This window comes from Tursiops truncatus, chromosome 6 (assembly GCF_011762595.2).
Source record: "Tursiops truncatus isolate mTurTru1 chromosome 6, mTurTru1.mat.Y, whole genome shotgun sequence".
NCBI lineage: Eukaryota > Metazoa > Chordata > Mammalia > Artiodactyla > Delphinidae > Tursiops > Tursiops truncatus.
In genome coordinates, this window is record NC_047039.1 from 27696665 (window position 1) to 27716996 (window position 20332).

Genomic DNA, 20332 nt, shown 5'->3' on the forward strand with positions numbered 1-20332 from the left:
CATGGACTTTTTGCAAGAATACCACAGAAGTGAAGTGTACCATATCAAGGGGTACATGATGCCAACATGATTAATCCTGGTGATGTTAACCTTGATCACTTGATATAGGTAGTGTAGGACAGGTTTCTCCACTACAAAATCAACCATTTTTCTCTTTGCATACCCTGTTTGTTAAAAGTAATTACTAAGTGCAGCTCATACTCCTGGCGGGGGGGAAATAAGCTCTACTTCCTGGAGAATGGACCTTGTGACTAGAATAACAACATAGTGACAGTGCTTCTTACACTCCCCCACCCTATAGAAGAAAGTGGCCCAGTATTTCCTGGATCCAAAACTAGCAAAAGACAGCCCAAATAGGCTCATTTCTCCCTGGGTGGAACGGAAGTCCTGCTGACAACACCAGGTGAGCCCAGCAGCACCTGCAGGTGGTATCAATTAGGACCACTGATAACAGTAAATGGAGAAGAGAGGTGCTCTCTTTTCTCACAGGACTGACACTCCCCTCCCCTCACCTAGAGACACTAGGTAGTTGGCTGGTAGCAGGCAGGGCAATTCTGCCAAAGAAATAACCTGTCCCCCTGTCCCACAAAGTGTTCTTTATCCCCACATACCTGAGACTCCCCATCTACATGCAAGACACCTGGCAGCTAGGCAGCACCAGCAAGGACATGTCCCCTCTCCCCCACCTTAAATTGCCCAGCAGAGGAAGAGATTCTCCTCCCCTACTGACAGATACCAGGTGGCCAGGAGACACTGGGAAGGGGGACCCTGATACATCGGTGGCTCAGCCAGTGAAACTTTTCCTATTTTGGGCCACAGCATCCCCTACCTAGAGACACAAAGAAGCCTGTTTTGGGACGCTCCATCCACTCTCTCCAAAATACCAGCAGGGAAAAGTGGGAGCAACACTGTTACCAAATAAACCAAACACATTTATAGTATCACAAGAGTTTTGAAAACTGTCATTGGAACAAACACAGCCCATAGTGCTAGGCCAGGACCTGGGGGTCAAACCTAAAGACGGAGTGACCTTCTGCTAAAATGAAACATTTAAATAAGATTCCGAGTCCCTTAACATCATAGCTAAATGTTCAGGATACAATAGAAAATTACCCATCATACCAAGAACCAGGAATCACAAATTAGAAAAGATAATCACCTGACACCAATACTGAGATGGGACAGTAAAGCAGACATCATAAAAATGCTTCAAGCAATTGTAAGTTCTCTTGAAACAAAGGAAAAAGTACAAAATTCAAACAAAAAGAAGGTATACAAAAAGTGAGGTGGAAATGATACAACTAAAAATTAGAAAATTTAAAACTCATTGGAGTGGGTCAGTGGTAGAGTTGATATGACAGAAAATGGAATCAGAGAATTTGAGGACAGGTCAATAGAACTTAGCAAATCTGAAAAACAGAGAGTAAATAGACTGGGATAAAAAAAGAATCTCTGGGACAAGAATAAAAAAGCTAGCATTTATGTTATCAGAGTCTCAGAAAGAGAGAATGGGACTGAAAAACTATTTAAATAAATAATGGCTGAAAACTTCCCATATTTGGCAAAAGACCTAAGTGTGCAGATTCAAGAAGCCAAGTGACTATTAAGTAAATCCTAATATATCCACACTAAGACATCATATTTAAAATTATGAAAACTAAAGCCCAAAAAAGTATTGAAAGCAGCCAGAAAGAAATGACTCATTACCCATAGGGGAGAGGGGAACACACCAATTCAGATGACAGCAGATATCATTTGAAACGTTGGAGCTTACAAGGAGATGGCACAGTCTTTTTCTGCAAGTGCTGAAAGAAAAGACTGTCAGCTGATGAATGTGCATCTGGCAAAACTGTTCTTTAGTAATGAAGTGCAATGAACATGTATTTAGATGAAGGAAAACTAAAAGAATTTGTTGCTAGCAGACCTACCCTTAAACAATGTCTAAAGGAAGTTCTTCAAATGGAAGTAAATGATAAAAAGAAATACTGGAGTATTAGGAAGAAAAAATGAAAACACAAATGTGAGTATATATAATAGATCTTCCTTCTACCCACAAGATTTTAAAATCACATGTGATGACTGAAGCAAAAATTATAATACTCATACTCTAGAAAATGATATTTAAAAATTGAAAAGATAAAGGGACCTAAATGAAAGTAATGTTTTCACACTTAACTACAAGTGGTAATATACCATGAAAAGGCATGTATGTATACTGTCTAATACTCAGAGCAACCACTAAGAAAACTACAAAGAGATGCACTAAAAAACATTAAGAATGAATCCAAATGGAATCTTAAATAATAATCAAATAACCCACAGAAAAACAAGTAACAGAAAAATGAGAACCAGAGGAAACAAATGTAAAATAAATAATAAAAGGGTTAAACATAAGCCCAGACATATCAGCAAGTAACAGTTCTCATTACACCATTCGAAACAGAGATTGTGAGGGTGGATTAAAAATCATAATGTATGCTGTTTATCAAAGTCAATGACATAGGTAGATTGAAAGCAAAAGGGAGGAAAAAGACATATCATGCAGTCAATTTTAAAAATCAGTAGGATACTAAAGTAGATTTCAGAGCAAAGAAATTTATTAGAGACAGAGGGACATTACTTAATAATCATGAATCAATCCACCAGGAAGATGTAACGTTCCTATATGTATATGAATCAAATGAGAGAATGCATGAAGCAAAAACTGATAGAGCAGAAAGAGAAATTGAGAAAATTCATTACTATTGACAATTGTTGGTATTCTATCAACTACAGAACTACTGGAACAAAAATCAACAAGGATGGGCTTCCCTGGTGACGGAGTGGTTGAGAGTCCGCCTGCCGATGCAAGGGACACGGGTTCGTGCCCCAGTCCAGGAAGATCCTACACACTGCAGAGTGGTTGGGCCCGTGAGCCATGGCTGCTGAGCCTGCGCGTCTGGAGCCTGTGCTTCACAACGGGAGAGGCCATAACAGTGAGAGGCCCGTGTACCGCAAAAAAACAACTGAAATCATACAATGAGTCTTTTGCTATCACAATGGAACAAAACTAGAACTCAGTAACAGAAGGGAAACGAAAATTCACAAATATGTGGAAATTAAACAGCACGCTTTTAAACAACCAATGGGTCGAGGAAGAAATTACAAGAGAAACTACAAAATACCTTGAGACCAATGAAAAGAAATATGGGATGCAGCACAAGAAGTGATGAGAGGGAAATTTATAGCTGTAAAGGCTTACATTAAAAAAGAATAAAGATCTCATATCAACAATCTAACTTTTTGCCTTAAGGAAGTAGAAAAACCTTAACCCAAGGCCAGCAGATGGGAAAATAAATATTACACCATATATAAACAAAACAGAAAAACAAATGGAAAGTTGATGAAACCAAGAGTCGGTTATTAGAAAAGATCAACAGGTACCTCAAGATGGTCACACAAGAGACTCCTGAATTTCCCTCCTTCCATGGATGCACTGAATATACACCTACACACAGATCAATTCCCTCTGAAAGATATCAAGAAACTACTTTAGTGACTCCTACACATTGGGAAACTGAGAAAATACCCACTCAGAAATGTGTAGGAAAGGATGAGACACACTCTTACTATAAACCCCACCCAAGAACAGCGCCTTATAATCTTTTTGAAACCACCAACTCCAGCCTCTTCCCAATTAGTGCAGTGTTTGGACTATATTTCTAATGCCCCAACTTTTAAGGCTGCCACCTGAGGGACAGCCCCCCAAATCATCTAGCTCTGAGAGCCAAAAGGGCTTCCCTTCACAAGTCCCATAGTATTATAGCAAAAAAATAAGCAGTTTTTATAAGGTGCTTGAGCACTCCCTCTGGCTATCTCCCCAAGCTCAGAGCAGAGGGAACACACACAAACGCTTATCTCCCAATTTCTTCCTGGAGGGTGTTGGACTACATACTTTCCCAGCTACTGTCTGAGGGTCCAGCTTCTAATCAGCTTGCATTTCAGCTGACTGGAATCCTGCGCAGAGCCCAAAAGAGCCAGTGGGTACTTACTCTGCACTCTCCCCCCAGCTTCCTTCAACAATAAAGCCAAATCTCCTGCATGGCCCTGGAGGGAGCTTGTCTACACATTTAGAACCCTGACTTTTAAAACTGCCACCTGAGGGATGGACCCCAAAATAACCTACCACTGAAAGTCAATTGGGCTTGCATTCATGAGTCCCACAGTACTATAGCAAACAAAGAAAGAGTTTTTAAATGGATGAGGACTACCCATATCTATACACCCAGAGCCAGCATGGAGGGAGAGGACAAAAAAATGCCCATCTCCCAGTTTCTGCCTGGAAGGAAGCTGTATATTTTCCTAGCTGCTGCCTGTGGTTCTGGCTTCCAGTTAGTCTGCATGTGGAAGCTCACTGGGATCCTTTTGTGAGCCTGGTAAAGCTGGTGGGCATGTCCCCTGCTATCTCCCCCAGCTCCAAGTAAGACCAATTTTTTATCTTCTCTCCTGGAAGGAGCTTGTCCACACACATAGCACCCTAGTTTTCAACTGCCACCTAAGGGACTAATCCCCAAATCACCTAACTCTGGGAGCTGAAAGGGTTCGGCATTCATAAGTCCCTGGGACCACTAAAAACAAAGGCTGTTTTACTTGGACACAGAAGCATTCAGAGCAACTGTTTCCCTTGCCTCAGCACAGAGTGAGGAAGCAGAAACATCCAGCTCCTGGATTCTTCTTGATAGGGGCTAGACTACATATGTCATATTCTGACTTTTCCAGCTCCTGCCTGATAATTGGGCTTCCAATTTACCTGCATCAGGTGGTTAAAGCAGCCGGCAACTAGCAGTTGTCCAGGAGCCTAAACAGGCATATGAGCATTAACCACATCTTTGAGGACACTGATGGGTCTTAGAACACCCTCAACTGTGGAAGCCACTAAGAACAAAGACAATGATTTCAACCACCAGCCCAGGCTGATTAAGGAGGTTCATATCCTACACAAGGACAATCTGTCAAAACTGGGAAAAGTGGCTGCTTTATACAAAAAACAACAGAGCGTCAAGGAAAGTAAAGAAACAGGGATGTTTCAAACAAATAAAAAGATCTATAGGAGCTGACCTTAACGAAGTGGAAATAGGTGAATTACCAAACAGAAAGTTCAAAATAATGGTAATGAAGATGCTTACTGAGGTCAGAAGAATAAAGCCTGAACAAAGTGTGAGTTTCAACAAAGAGACAAAATATTAAAAAGTACCAAACAGAAATCATAGATTTGAAGAATAAGTGAACTGAAAAATTCAATACAGGGCTTCACAAGCAAACTAGACCAAATGGAAAAAAGAATCAGACAAGGCAGTGGAAGTCATCCAATCAAAAGAGCAAAAAGAAAGAAGAATAGAAAAAAGTGAAGATCACTTACGGGACACCATTAAGTGGACCAATATATGCATTACAGTTCTTCAAGAAAGAGAAGGAAAGAAAGGGCAGAAAGCATATTCAAAGAAATAATGCCTAAAAACATCTGTAATATGGGGAAAGAAAGAGATATGCAGATTGAGGAAGCCCAAAAACCTCCAAAGAAGCTTAATCTAAAGAGATCTACACAGAGACACACTATAATGAAATTATCAGAAGTTAAAGACAGAATCGTAAAAGCAACAAGAGAAAAGCAACTTGTTTATATGTGGGAATCCCCATAAGATTAACAGATTTTTCAGCAAAAATGTTGCAGGCCATAAGGGATTGGGAAGATATATTCAAAGTGTGGGAAAAAAAAAAAAAACTGCCAAGAATACTCTATCCAGCAAACTTGTCCTGTAGAATTGGAGAGACAGAGTTTTCATAGACAAACAAAAGCTGAAGGAGTTTATACAGAAGTTGTTCAAAGGAGTTCTTCCATTTGAAATGAAAGCATGTTAATTAATTAGGAACATGAAAACACATGAAAGTATAAAATTCATGGGCCAAAATACAGTTAAGTTCAGAATACTCTAATATTGTGATGGTGATGGGTAAATCTCTTATAACTTTAGTATAAAAGTTAAAAGACAAAAATAACTATAACTGCAATAATTTTTAATGGATTCACAATATAAAAAGATGTGAATTGTGATTTCAAAGCATAAAATGACATGGTAAAATTGTAGCCCTTTTGTTTTGTATTCCAAGTTAAGTTATCATCTTAAAATAGTCTGTCATAACTCTAAGATGTTGTATGAAAGCCTCATGATAACAAAGAATCAAAAACCTTTAGTACTTAACCAAAAGACAGAGATAAGAATCAAAGCATACCACAACAAAATTATCAATTCACAAAGAAAGACAGCAAGAAAAGAAGAAAGGAATAAAAGCATGACAAAAAAGCCAGGAAACAATTAATATGATAGAATTAGTAAGTCCTTACCTGTCAGTGATTCCTCTATATGCAAATGAATTAAATTCTCCCATTAAAAGACATAGAGTGGTTTTATGAATTAAAAAAAAAGACCCAACTGTCTGCTGATAACAAGAGTCTCATTTCACCTTTAATGACACACTTAGACTGAAAGTAAAGGGATGGAAAAAGATATTCTATTCAAATGGAAACCAAAAGAGAGCAGTGGTAGCTATACTTATATAAATTTGAAATCAAATACTGTAACAAGGGACAAAGAAGGTCATTATATAAAGAGTAAATTTGTTTATAAAGAAGACATACAATTATAAATTTTTATTCCTCCAACATCAGAGCACCCTAATATATAAAGCAAACAGTAACTGACCTGAAGGCAGGAAGAGGCACCAAATCAGTATTTCGGAACTTCAATACCCCATTTTCAACAATGGATAGATAATCATCCAAAAAGAAAATCAATAAGGAAACATTGGACTTAAACCACACATAATACCAGATGGACCAAACAGACATGCAGAAGAGACGAATACACATTCTTCCCAAGCATACATGGAATACTCTCCATGATAGAACATGTCTTAGGTCATAGTATACCTGAAATCACTGTATCTTTTCCGACTACAATGGTATGACACTAAAATCCGTTATAGAAGGAAAACCAGAAATACCACAAATATGTGTAGGTTAAACAACAGGCTCCTGAACAAAAGGGTTGAAGAAGAAATCAAATGGCAATTGACAAGATATTTTGAGACAAATGAAAATGAAACACAACATACTAAAACTTATGAGGTGCAGCAAAAACAGTTCTAAGAGGGAAGTTTATAATGATAAAGTCTACATTAATAAAAAAGAAAGGTTTCAAATAAACAACCTAACAAAAATAACAACTAAAAAACCTCAAAGAACTAAACAACATACTAAGCCTAATGTTATCTGAAGGAAGGAAATAAAAATTAGGGCAGACATAAATGAAACAGGGACTAGAAATACAAGAGACGATCACTGAAACTAAGAGCTGTTTTTTTAAAGATTAGAAAAATAAAAAGATGTGCAAGCCTTTAGCTAGACTAACTAGGCAAAAAAGAGAAGACTCAATATTATCAGAAGTGAAAGGGGATACATTACCACTGATAACACAAAGATAAAGAATCATAAGAAATTACTATGAGCAATTTTATGCCAACAAATTAGATAACCTAGAAGAAATGGATAAATTCCTACAAACATACAACCTACCAAGACTGAATCATAAACAAATAAAAAATATGAACAAATTACTAGTAAGGAGATTGAATCAGTTAAATAAAAAACCTCTCAACCAAAAATAGTTCCAAGACCAGATGGCTTCACTGGTAAATTCTACCAACACTTTAAAGAAATTAACCATTCTATCTCAAACTCTTCCAAAGAACTGAACAGGAGGGAAAACTTCCAAACTCATTTTACAAGGCCATTATTACCCTGTTACCAAAACCAGGCAAGCACACTACAAGAAAAGAAAATTAACGTTCAACATCCTTGATGAACACAGATGCCAAAATCCTCAACAAAACATTAGCAAAGAAACTTCAACAGCACTTTGAAAGAATCATACACCATGAGGAAGCAGGTTTATTCCTGGGATGCAAAGATAGTTCATCACATGAAAATCAATAAATGTGATATAGCACATTAATAAAATGAGGGATAAAATCATATGATCATCTCAATGGATGCAGAAAAAGCTTTTGATAAAATTCAACATTATTTCATGATAAAAACTCAGCAAATTATGTATAGCTGTAATGTAATTTATTATAATAAGGGCCATATATGACAAGACTACAGCTAACAACAAACGCAACACTGAGAAGCTGAAACAAGGAACAGGATCCTCTAAGATCAGGAACAAGAAAGGATGCAACTCTCACCACTTTCATTCAACATATGACTTTAAGTCCTAGCCAGGGCAATTAGGCAAGAAAAATGAATAAAAGGCATCCAAATTGTAAAGTTATAAGTAAAATAATTCTGTTTGCAGATGACATGATATTATATGTGGAAAACCCTAAAGACACCACAAAAAGAAAAAACAAACCTGTTAGAACTAATAACTGAATTCTGTAAAGTTTCAGGATCAATATACAAAAATCAGCTGCATTTGTATAACAATGAATATCAACTAACAATGAGTTATCAGAAAGAAAAATTAAGAAAATAATCTCACAATAGCATCAAAAAGAGTAAAATACTTAGGAATAAATTTATCTAATGGGATGAAAGATCTATACACTGAAAACGATAAAACACTGATGTAAGAAATTGAAGAACACACAAACAAATGGAAAGATATTCTGTGTTCATGGATTGGAAGGATTAATATTGTGAAAATGCCCATACAATCCAAAATGATCTACAGATTCAATGCAATCTCTATCAAAATTCCAATGCATTTTCTAGAGTACTAGAAAAAAAAAATCCTAAAACTCATATGAAAGCACAGAAGACTCCAAATAGCCAAAGCAATCTTGAGAAAGAACAACAAAATGAGATATCACACTTCCTGATTTCAAACTGAAATACAAAAGCTATCGTAATCAATTAAGTACTGTATTGGCATAAAACAGATCAACAAAAAAGAATAGAGAGCTTAAAAATAAACCCATGCATATATAGTCAATTCATTTTCAGCAAGAAAGTCAAGAATAAACACTGGGAAAAGGAGAGTCTCTTCAATAAATGGTTTTTGGGGAAACTGCATAGCCTCATGCAAAAGCCACATTATGCCAGACATAAAAATAAACTCAAAATTAATTAAAGACATGAACATAGGACCTGAATCCTTAAAATTCTTAATAGAAAATATAGGGAGTAAGCTCCTTGACACTAATCTCATCAATGTTCTTTTGGATTTGATACCGAAAGCAAAGGCAACAAAAGCAAAAATGTACAAGTGGGACTACATCACACTAAAAAGGTTCTGAACAGAAAAGGTAACCATTAACAACAACAAAAAAGCAACCCATGGAATGTGAGAAAGTATCTGCAAATCACGTATCTAAAAAGAAGTTAATATCCAAAGTATACAAGGAGCTCATAAAACTCAGTAGCGAAAACACCAGATAACCCAATTTAAAAATTGGTAAAGGACCTAAAAAGACATTTTTCCAAAGATGACAAACATTTGGGCAACAGGTATATGAAGAGGTGATTGACATCACCAATCATCAGGGAAATGCAAATCAAAACCACAATGAGATATCACCTCACACCTGTTAGTATGTGTATTATGAAAAGGACAAGAGATAAATGCTGGTGAGGATGTGGAGAAAAGGAAATCTGTGTGTACTGTTGTTGGGAATGTAAATTGGTACAACCAGTACTGAAAACAGTATGGAGATTCCTCAAGAAAATAAAATTAGAATACCATGTGATCCAGCAATTCCACTTCTGGTCATATAGCAAAAAGAAACAATATTTTGTAGGAATTCCCTGGCTATCCAGTGGTTAGGACTTCATGCTCTCACTGCTAAGGGGAGGGCCCGGGTTCAATCCGTGGTTGGGGAACTAAGATCCTACAAGCCATGTGGTACGGGAAAAAAACAAAAACAAAAAAAAACTCTGAAATATTATTCACACTAATGGTATGGAAAGAACCTGTCTCTCATAGATGAATGGATAAACAAATTCTGATACACACACACACACACACACACACACACACACACACACACACACACACAAATATACACACATAACATACACAGTGGGATATTATTCAGCCTTAAAGTAAATCTTGACACTTGCAAGAACGTGAATGAGCCTGGAGAACATTATGCTAAGTGAAATAAGCCTGATGGAGAACAGACAAATACTGCATAGTATCACTTATGTGTGGAATCTAAAAAATAAAGGTGGAATCATAGAAACAGAGAGTAGAAATTATTGCCTGCAGTTGGGCATGGGGGGAAATGGGAACACATTGGTAAATGGTTACAAATTTTCAGTTATAAGATGAGGGATAAAATTAAGGAATAAGGTCTGAGGAGCTAATGTATAACATGGTGACTAACTGATGATGCTGTATTCTGTAACTGAAAATTTCTGAGAGAGTAGAATTTGTGTCCTCACACACAAAAAGTAAATATATGACAGGTGATGGGTATATTAATTAACTTGATTGTGAGAATCCTTTTACAATATATACGTATATCAAATAATCATGTTATACATTTTAGATATATTACAGTTATGCCTCAAAATAGCTGTAAAAAGAGGAAAACGATCAACAAAATTGACAAAACTAGTTAGATTGACTATTAAAAAAAGAGATAAGAGCAAAATATGTAAAATCAGAAGTGAAGAAAGGGGCATTACTACCAATTTTATAGAGGTAAAAAGGCTTAAAATAGAGTACTATTAACAGTTGTATACCAACTAATTTGATAACTTAGATAAAATGAACACATTCCTAGAAACACACATCCTACCAAGAAATACAAAATCTGAACAGATTTAGAAGTTAAGATGTTGAATCAGTTATCAAAAATCTCCCAACAGCTGAACGCCCAGCACCAGGTATCTTCATGGTGAATTCTACCAACTATTTAAAGAAGAATTAACACCAATCCTTCTCAAGTTTTTCCAAACAATGTAAGAGGAGAGAATGTACCCTCACTCATTCTATGAGGTTAACATTACATCAATTACAAAGCCAAAGACACTACAAGAAATGTACACTACAGACCAATATCCCTTATGAATACTGATGCAAAAATCCTTTAAAAAATAATAAGAGACAAAACAGCCCATTAAAAGGATTATACGTCATGACCAAATGGGATTTATTCTTGCAATGTAAGGTTGGTTCAACATATGAAAATCAATCAATGTAGTATAGCACGTAAACAGATTGAAGGGACTAAACTCCATGTGAAAATATTAATTGATGCAGAAAAAACATTTGACAAAATTCAATGCCATTTTATTATTAAAATAAAAAACTCAACAAACCAGGAATAAAAGTTGATGACTTCAACATAATAAAGGTCACAGATGGAAAACCCACAGCTATTATAATCAGTGGGGAAATCTTTCTCCCTAAGATCAGGAACAAAGGAAGGATGCCTGTTTTCACCACTTCTATTCAGCACAGTACTGGAATTCCTAGCCAAATAAATAAGGCAAGATAAAAAATAAAAGGCATCTAAATTGGAAAAGAAGAAATAAAACTATATTTGTTCACAGACGACACACATGCACCAAAAAAATCCTGTTAGAATTAATAAATGAATTTAGAAAAGTTGCCAGATACAAAATCAACACTCAAAAATCAGTTGTGTCTCTATACACTAACAATGAAAAGTTTGAAAAGGAAAGTAAAAAAAAAATACCATTTGAAGTATCATGAAATATAGTAAAATACTAGGAATAAGTTAACCAGGGGGACAAAAGACATGTACATTGAAACTAGAAAACGTTGCTGAAAGAAATTAATGAAGACGCCAATAAATGTAAAGGCATCTTGTGTTCACAGATTGAAAGACTTAATGTTGTTAATATGTCAATACAACTTAAAGTGATGTACAGATTAAATGCAATCTCTTTAAACATCAGAGTGGGGTTTTTTAAGACATAGAAAAATTCATCCTAAAGTTCATATGGAATTTAAAAGGCCTGAATGGTCAAAATAATGTGTAAAAAGAACAAAATTTGAAGTTTCAAATTTTTTGATTTCAAAACTTACTACAAAATCACAGTAATCAAAACAGTACCAGCATAAACACACATATAGGAAGGAGAATAGGCCAGTGGAATAAAATAGAAACCCAGAAGTAAACCCATATATACATCACCAAATGATTTTCAACAAGAGTGCCAAGACCACTCAATGGGGAAAGAAGAGCGATTTCAATAAATGTTACTGGAAAAACAATATCCACATTCAAAAGAATGAAGGTAGACTCTTACCTTACACCACATACAGAAATTAACTCAGTGAATCAAAGACCTAAATGTGAGGCCTCAAACTATAAAACTCTTAGAAGAAAGTGTTGGGAAGGAAACCATGACATGAAATTCGGTAAAGAGTTCTTGAATATGGCACCAAAAGTGGAAGTAATAAAAGAAATAGATAAAATTGCCTATTCAAAAATTTAAAATACTTCTTTTATCAAAGGATAAAACCAACCTGCTGAATGGGAGAAAATATTTGTAAATCCTATAGCTGATAAGGTTAATATACAGTATATATAAATAATGGCTTCATCTCAACAATATTAAAAAAAAGTATATTTAAAACTTTGGCTAAGGAGTTCAACAGATGTTTCTCTAAAGAAGGTACATTAAATGGTGAATAAGCACATGGAAAGATTCTCAACATTAGTGGTTATTAGGAAAATGTAACTCAAAACCACAAACAGAAACCACCTCACACCCACTGGCTACTATTAAAAAACAAACAAACAAATAAAAACAGAAAATACCAAGCATTGGCAAAAACACTTGTACACTGCTGGTGGGTATGTAAAATGGTGCACACAGAAAGGAAAACAGTATGGTGGTTCCTCACAACATTAAAAATAGAATTACCATATGATCCCATAATTCGAGTTCCTATTAAATACCCAAAAAGAATTGAAATTATGAACTCAAAGAGTTATGTGTTAACCCATGTTCATAGCAGAATTATTCACTATAGGCAAAAGCTGAAAAAACTCAAGGGTCCATTGAGGGATGAATGGATATACAAAATGTGGTATATACAAACAATAAATTAATATTCAGTCTTAAAAAGGAAGGGAATTCTGACAAATGCTACAACATGGATCAACCTTCAGGCATTATGCTACATAAAATAAGCCAGTCACAAAAGGACAAATACTGTATGATTACACTTATATGAGGTACATAGAGTAATCAAATTCACAGAGACAGAAAGTACAATGGTGGTTTCCAGGAGTGTGAGGGCAAGGGAAATGGAGAGTTGTTGTTTAATGAGTACAGACAATTATAGTTTTGCAAGATGAAAAGTTCTGTGGATGGATGATGGTAATGATAGCACAGCAGTGTAAATATATTTCATGCCTCTGGCCTGCACTCTTAAATTGTTAAGATGATCAATTTTATGTTATGTATATTTTACCAGAATTTTTTTAAATAAAGGAAAATTAGGACATTCATATAAAGAAACACTGAAGAAGTTCATTACTAGTAGATCTGCTCAATAAGAACTGTTAAAGGAATCCTTCAGGCTGAAATGAAATGTAACTTGAAACCATATGAAGAATTAAAGAACAATGGTAAAGGTAACCACACTAAGTTTAAAAGGCCAACACATTTGCATTTAGGGTTTGTAATGCCTCATTTCAAAAGGTGATTTAAAAGACAAATATATAAAATAGTTATTATAAGGCTATTAATGGGCACACAATACATAAGGATGTAATTTGTGACAAGTGCAGTGTAAACAAGGATGCGGGATGTAAATAAGCAGAATTTTTGTTCTTATTAAATGAAAATGTTATTAATTCAAATCTGTTTTTTCATAAAATTAAGATGTTTACTTCAACCCCTAGAATAAGCACTAAGAAAAATACCTCAAAAATATACAGAAAAGAAATAAGAAGAGAATCAGAATGGTAAACTAGGAAAAATGTCAATCAGAAAAGAATGTAATAATGAAGGAACTGAAGAACAAAAAGGATATAAGATATCTAGAAAATAATTAGTGTAGCAGTAGAAGTAAGTTCAAAGGACTCAACATAGAATCAACACATAGAAGACTATACCCAATCACGTTATAATCAAATTGTTAAATGTGAAGTACAAAGAGAGAGTATTGAAAGGAACAAGAGAAAAGTGACTTGGCACATATGAGGGAACTCCCAGAAAACAATTTTTGAATTTCTCAGCAGAATCCTTACAAGCCAGGAGAGAGTTGGATGATATATTCAAAGTACTGAAAAAACAAAAAAAGCTGTGAGCAAAAATGACCATACCTAGCAAAATTATGCTTTAAAAATAAAGGAGAAATACAGTCAACAAAATCTAAGAGAGTTCATCACTACCAGACCTGCCTTATAAGAATGCTTAAGGGAGATCACTTTGAAATGAAAACATGTTAACAGAAATGCAAAAGCAAACAAAAACATAAATTTCACTGGTAAACTCATACACACACACACACACAAATATAGCATAATTACAAAGTAATGGTGGTGTATAAAGTAGTTTAACCCTGGTATAAAAGTTAAAAATTTTAACAATATAAAAAGAAGGGAACTGACTATAAGGACACACAATTTGGGTGAGAGTAAAAGAATAGATGTTTAGAACTACAAGATTTCTTGTAGTGAAATCTTTATCACTACAAGAAAAAGATTAGCCTTGAGCTAACCACAAAGAAAAGGCCTATTATAAATAAACAAAAGATAAAGAGAAAAGGACCAAAGTAAATCACTCCAAAAAGTAATCAAACAACAATGAAATAAAGCTAGAGAGAAAGAGGACAAAACAGCTGCAAAACAGACATAAGACGATTAACAAAATAGCAATAGTAAGTCCTAACTGATGGATAATTAGTTTAATATAAATGGATTAATCTTCCCAATCAAAAGGCATAGAGTGGCTGAATGGATTAAAAAAACAATATCCAACCCTATGCTGTCTACAAGAGACTCATTTTACATTTAAAGATACATATAGGCTCAAAGTGAAGGGATGGAAAAAGATACTCCATGCAAATGGCAACCAAAACAAAGTGAGAGTTCTTATATGCATAACAGACAAGATAGACATTAAGTCAAAAATTGTCTGTATAGACAAAGAAGGTTTCTATATGATAATAAAAGAGTCAACTCAACAGGAGGATATAACAATAATATATGCATCCACCATCAGAGCACCTAAAGGTCTAAAGCAAATATCGAAATTAAATGGAGATTGACTGCAGCACAAGAATAGTAAGGGACTTCAATAACCCACTTACAATAATGGATAGAACACCCTGAGAGAAAATTAGTAAACAAACATGACTTGAACAACACTATGGACCATATGATCCTTACAGACATATACAAAACATTTCTTCCAACAGCACCACATACACATTCATCTCAAGTACACACACAATATTCTCCAGGATAGATAATATGTTAGTCCAAAATCAAGTCTTAACAAATTCTAGAAGTCTGAAATAATTTCAAGTATCTTATCTGACCAAAATGGTATGAAACTTGAAATGCCATAATAGTAACAAAACAGGAAAATGTGGACTTCCCTGGTGGCACAGTGGTTAAGAATCCGCCTTCCAATGCAGGTGATATGGGTTCAATCCCTGATCTGCGAAGATCTCACATGATGCAGAGCAACTAAGCCCGTGCACCACAACTACTGAGCCTGCACTCTAGGGCCCACATGCTGCAACTACTGAACCCGAGTGCTGCAACTACTGAAGCTTGCGCACCTAAAGCCTGTGCTCCGCAACAAGAGAAGCCACAGCAATGAGAAGCCCGCGTACCACAGAAAAGAGTAGCCCCTGCTCACGACAACTAGAGAAAGCCCGCAGGCAGCAATGAAAACCCAAAGCAGCCAAAAAATAAAATTTAAAAAAAAATTTTAAAAAAGAAAAAGAGAAAATTTACTAATATGTGGAAACTACACAATATACTCTTTTTCCCCCTTCCAGTTTTATTGAGATATAACTGCATAGAGCCCTGCATAAGTTTAAGGTGTATAGCATAAAGATTTGACTTATGTACATCAAGAAATGATTACCAAAGTAAGTTTAGTGAACATCATCTCATATGGGCAGAAAATAAAAGAAAAAGAAAAAATGTTTTCCTTGTGATGAGAACTCTTAGGATTTACTCTCTTAACTTTCATATATAACAAACAACAATGTTAATTATATTTGTCATGTTGAATAATACCGTCTTGAGCAACCATTGGGTCAAAGCGAAAATCAAAGGGGAATTTAAAAAGAATCTTGACACAAACTAAAATGAAACACAACACACCAAGACTTGCAGGATGCAGCAAAAGCAGTACTACAAGAGAAATTTATAGTGATAAATGCATACATTAAAGGAGAAGTAAAACCTCAAATAAACAATCTAACTTTATGCCTCAAGCAACTAGAAAAAGAAGAAAAAAGTAATCTCAAATTTAGCAGAAGGAAGGAAATTGTAAAGATTAGAGCAGAAATAAATCAAATAGAGAATAGAAAAACAATAGAAAATAGAAACAAAACTAAGTGGCGTTTTCTCAAAAGATTAATTTGAAAGACTCTTGGCTAGACGAATTAAGAAAAAAATACAGAAGATAACTCAATAAAATCAGAAATGAAAGAGGAGACAATACAAGTGATGTCTCAGAAATAAAGGAATCATAAGGGACCATTATCAATTATGCCATCAAATGGGATAATCTAGAAGAAATGGATAAATTCCTAGAAACATACAACTTACCAACACTGAATCAAGATAACATAGAAAGTCTGAACAGTCCAATAACAACTAAGGAGATTTAATCAATAATTAAAAAAAAAAACAAACAAAATAGAAAATCCAGGACCAGATGGCTTCCCTGGCGAATTCTGCCAAATATTTGAAGAAGAATTAATAACAATCCTTTTCAAACTCATCCAAAAAATTGGATAGGATGGAACACTTTCAAACTAATTTTAAAAGGCTAGCATTACCCTGATACCAAAGCTAGACACGGACACTACAAGAAAAGAAAATTACAGCCAATATCTTTGATAGACCTAGATGCAAAAATCCTCGACAAAATATTAGCAAACCAATTTCAACAATAAATTAAAATTATCATACCCCATGCTCAAGTCAGATTTATTCCTGGGATGCAAGGATGGTTCAACATACACAAATCAACCAGTGTGATACACCACATTAACAAAATGAAGAAAAAATCATATGATCATCTCAATAGAGGCAGAAAAGGATTTGACAAAATTCAACATCCTTTCATGATAAAAACTCTAAACAAATTAGGTGTAGAAGGAATGTACCTCAACAAATAAAAGCATATGAAAAGGAAAAGACCACAGCAAACCTCTTACTCAACAGTGAAAAACTGAAAGCTGTCCCTCTAATATCAGGAAGAGTGCAAGAATGTCCACACTTACCACTTCTATTCAACATACCACTGGAAGACTGAGGAATTAGGCAAGAAAAAGAAATAAAATGCATCTAAAGCAGAAAGGAAGAAGTAAAATTACCTCTGTTTTCAGATGACATGATCATACATGTAGAAAATCCTAAAGATTCAACAACAGCAATAAAAACTGTGAGAACTCATAAATGAGTTTAGTAAAGTTGCAGGATATAAAATCAGCACATAAAAGTCATTATACAAGAGGAATGACCTACCCAAAAAAGGAAATTAAGGAAACAACCCCATTCTTAATTTCAGTACAAAGAATAAAATACATAAGAATAAATTTAGCCAAAGAGGTGAAAGATCTATACATTGAAAAGTATAAAAAATTGATGAGGAAAATTAAAGAAGACACTGATAATATGGAAAGACATCCCATGTTCATGAACTGGAGGATTTACTATCATTAAAATATCCACACTACCCAAAGTGATCCACAGATTCAATGCAATCCCTATTAAAATCCCAATGGGGGACTTCCCTGGTGGTGTAGTGGCTAAGATTCTGCCTGCCAATGCAGGGAACACAGGTTTGAACCCTGGTTTGGGAAGATCCCACATGCTGTGCAGCAACTAAGCCCACACACCACAACTACTGAGCCTGCGCTCTAGAGCCTGGGATCCACAATACCTGAAGCCCACGCACCTAGAGACCGTGCTCTGCAATGAGAGAAGCCACTACAATGAGAAGCCCATGCACCACAACAGAGTAGCCCCCACTCGTCTCAACTAGAGAAAGCCCACGATCAGCAACAAAGACACAATGCAGCCAAAAATAAATAAATAAATAAAATAAATTTATTTTAAGAAATGGGCAAAGGACTTGAATAGACATTTCTCCAAAGGAGGCATATAAATGCCCAACAGATGTATGAAAAGGTTCTCAACATCACTAACTGTCAGAGAAATGCAAGTCAAGCCACAATGAGAAATCACCTCACACTTGTTTGAATGGTGATTATCAAAAAGACAAAAGATAACAAGTGTTGATGAGGATGTAGAGAAAAAGGAACCCTCAGCACTTTTGTTGGGTATTTAAATTGATACAGCCACTAAGGAAAACAGTATTGAAGTTCCTCAAAAAATTAAAAATACAACTACCTTATAATTCAGCAATCCCACTTCTGGGTATACAGCAAAAGGAAATGAAACTGGTATCGTGAATAGACATATGCACTTCCATGCTTACTTTTCACAGTAGCCAAGATATTGGATCAACCTAAGTGTCTGTAGATTCATGAATGGATAGAGTGTGGTATATAAACAGGCATATCTCGTTTTATTGTGCTTTGCAGATACTACGTTGTCTACAGATTGAAGGTTTGTGGCAATCCTGCATTGAGTAAGTCCATTGGTGCAATTTTCCCAATTAGCATTACTTTAAAATTAAGGTATGTACATTGGTTTTTTAGACATAATGCTATCGTACATTAACAGACTGTAATATAGTATACACATAACTTTTATATGCACTAGTAAACAAAAAAATTCATGTGCCTTGTTTTGTTCTAATATTTGCTTTATTTTGGTGGTCTGGAACCAAACCTGCAATATCTCCAAGGTATACCTGTATACAATGGAATATTATGCAGCCTTTAAAATGAAGGAAATGCTGCTATTTGTGACAACATGGATGAACCTGAAAGAGATTATGCTAAGTGAAATAAGCCAGATACAGAAAGACAGCTACAAACACTTCATGATACTACTTTTATGTAGAATCTAAAATAGTCATAGATGTGGGGTACAGAACAGTGGTTGACAGGAGATGAGGGGATGGAAAAATTGGCAGCTATTGATCAAGAAGTACAAAGTTTCAGTTATGCAAGGTGAATAATTTCTGGAAATCTAGTGTACAACAATGTGCGTATAGTTAACAATGCTGTATTGTGTACTTGTAATTTGCTAAGAGGGTAGATCTGAAGTGCTCTCACCATAAAGAAAGATAAAAGTAAATGTTAAGTATATGAGGTGATGGGTATGTTAATTGGCTTGATCGTGGCAATTATTTCAAACATGTATATGTATATGAAAACATCAAGTTGTATGTCTTAAATATAGTTTTATTTCTCTACTATACCTCATTAAAGATGGGAAGAAAAAAGAAATGACGTAATGATCCATACTACAACATGGGTGAACCTTGAAAATTATGCTATGTGAAAGAAGCCAGACATAAGTGGTCACATACTGTATAATTTACACTTATATGAAATATCCAAATAGATACATCTATAGAGACAGAAAGCAGACTGGTGACTGCCCAGGGGTTAGGTAGAAGAAGGTATAGGTAGGGTTTCCCTTTAAAGCAATAAAAATATTTTTGAACCACATAGAAGTAAGGGTTGCACAACATTGTGAATGTACTAAATGCTATTGAATTGTACGAGTTAAAATGGTTAATTTTATCTCAGTAAAAAATAAAACTTCTCCCCGTTACTTTTAGTTAATTTACTGTGTCCTGACAAGTTTTAATATGAATCATATCTTAAAGAAAAAACAGTCTCAATTCACACCAAATAAACATTCAGCTTAGCAAGGTATCTGTTTTCTAATGGTTTTTTTAATAGCCTAATTTTAGCATACTACCCCATCCTATTGTTGTAGTAGAGCAAATGGCATGAAACAGAGGTGGAAAGGCTGGATGTAGCAGAACCTAAATCAGACCTTAGAACTCTAACTGAATTTTTGAGACAATGCAACTAGGGAGTTTATGTGTTTTTGCTTCAGTATGTTTGTACCTACAATTTCTTATCTTGTTCTACCTGACTTTTTAAAATCTTTAATTCATTTATCT

At 35.1% G+C, this 20332-nt stretch overlaps 1 protein-coding gene across 1 annotated transcript in view; it reads left to right on the forward strand.

Annotated features, from left to right (window-relative positions):
- The window catches only part of LOC117312761 (NUT family member 2G-like), a 78818-nt gene that overhangs the window by 31352 nt on the left and 27134 nt on the right, over window positions 1-20332 (forward strand). Inside the window, exon 3 of the mRNA XM_073805956.1 lies at window positions 18831-18926. The gene's annotated coding sequence lies outside the window, so the exon portion shown is untranslated. The remainder of the gene's footprint in view (window positions 1-18830; window positions 18927-20332) is intronic.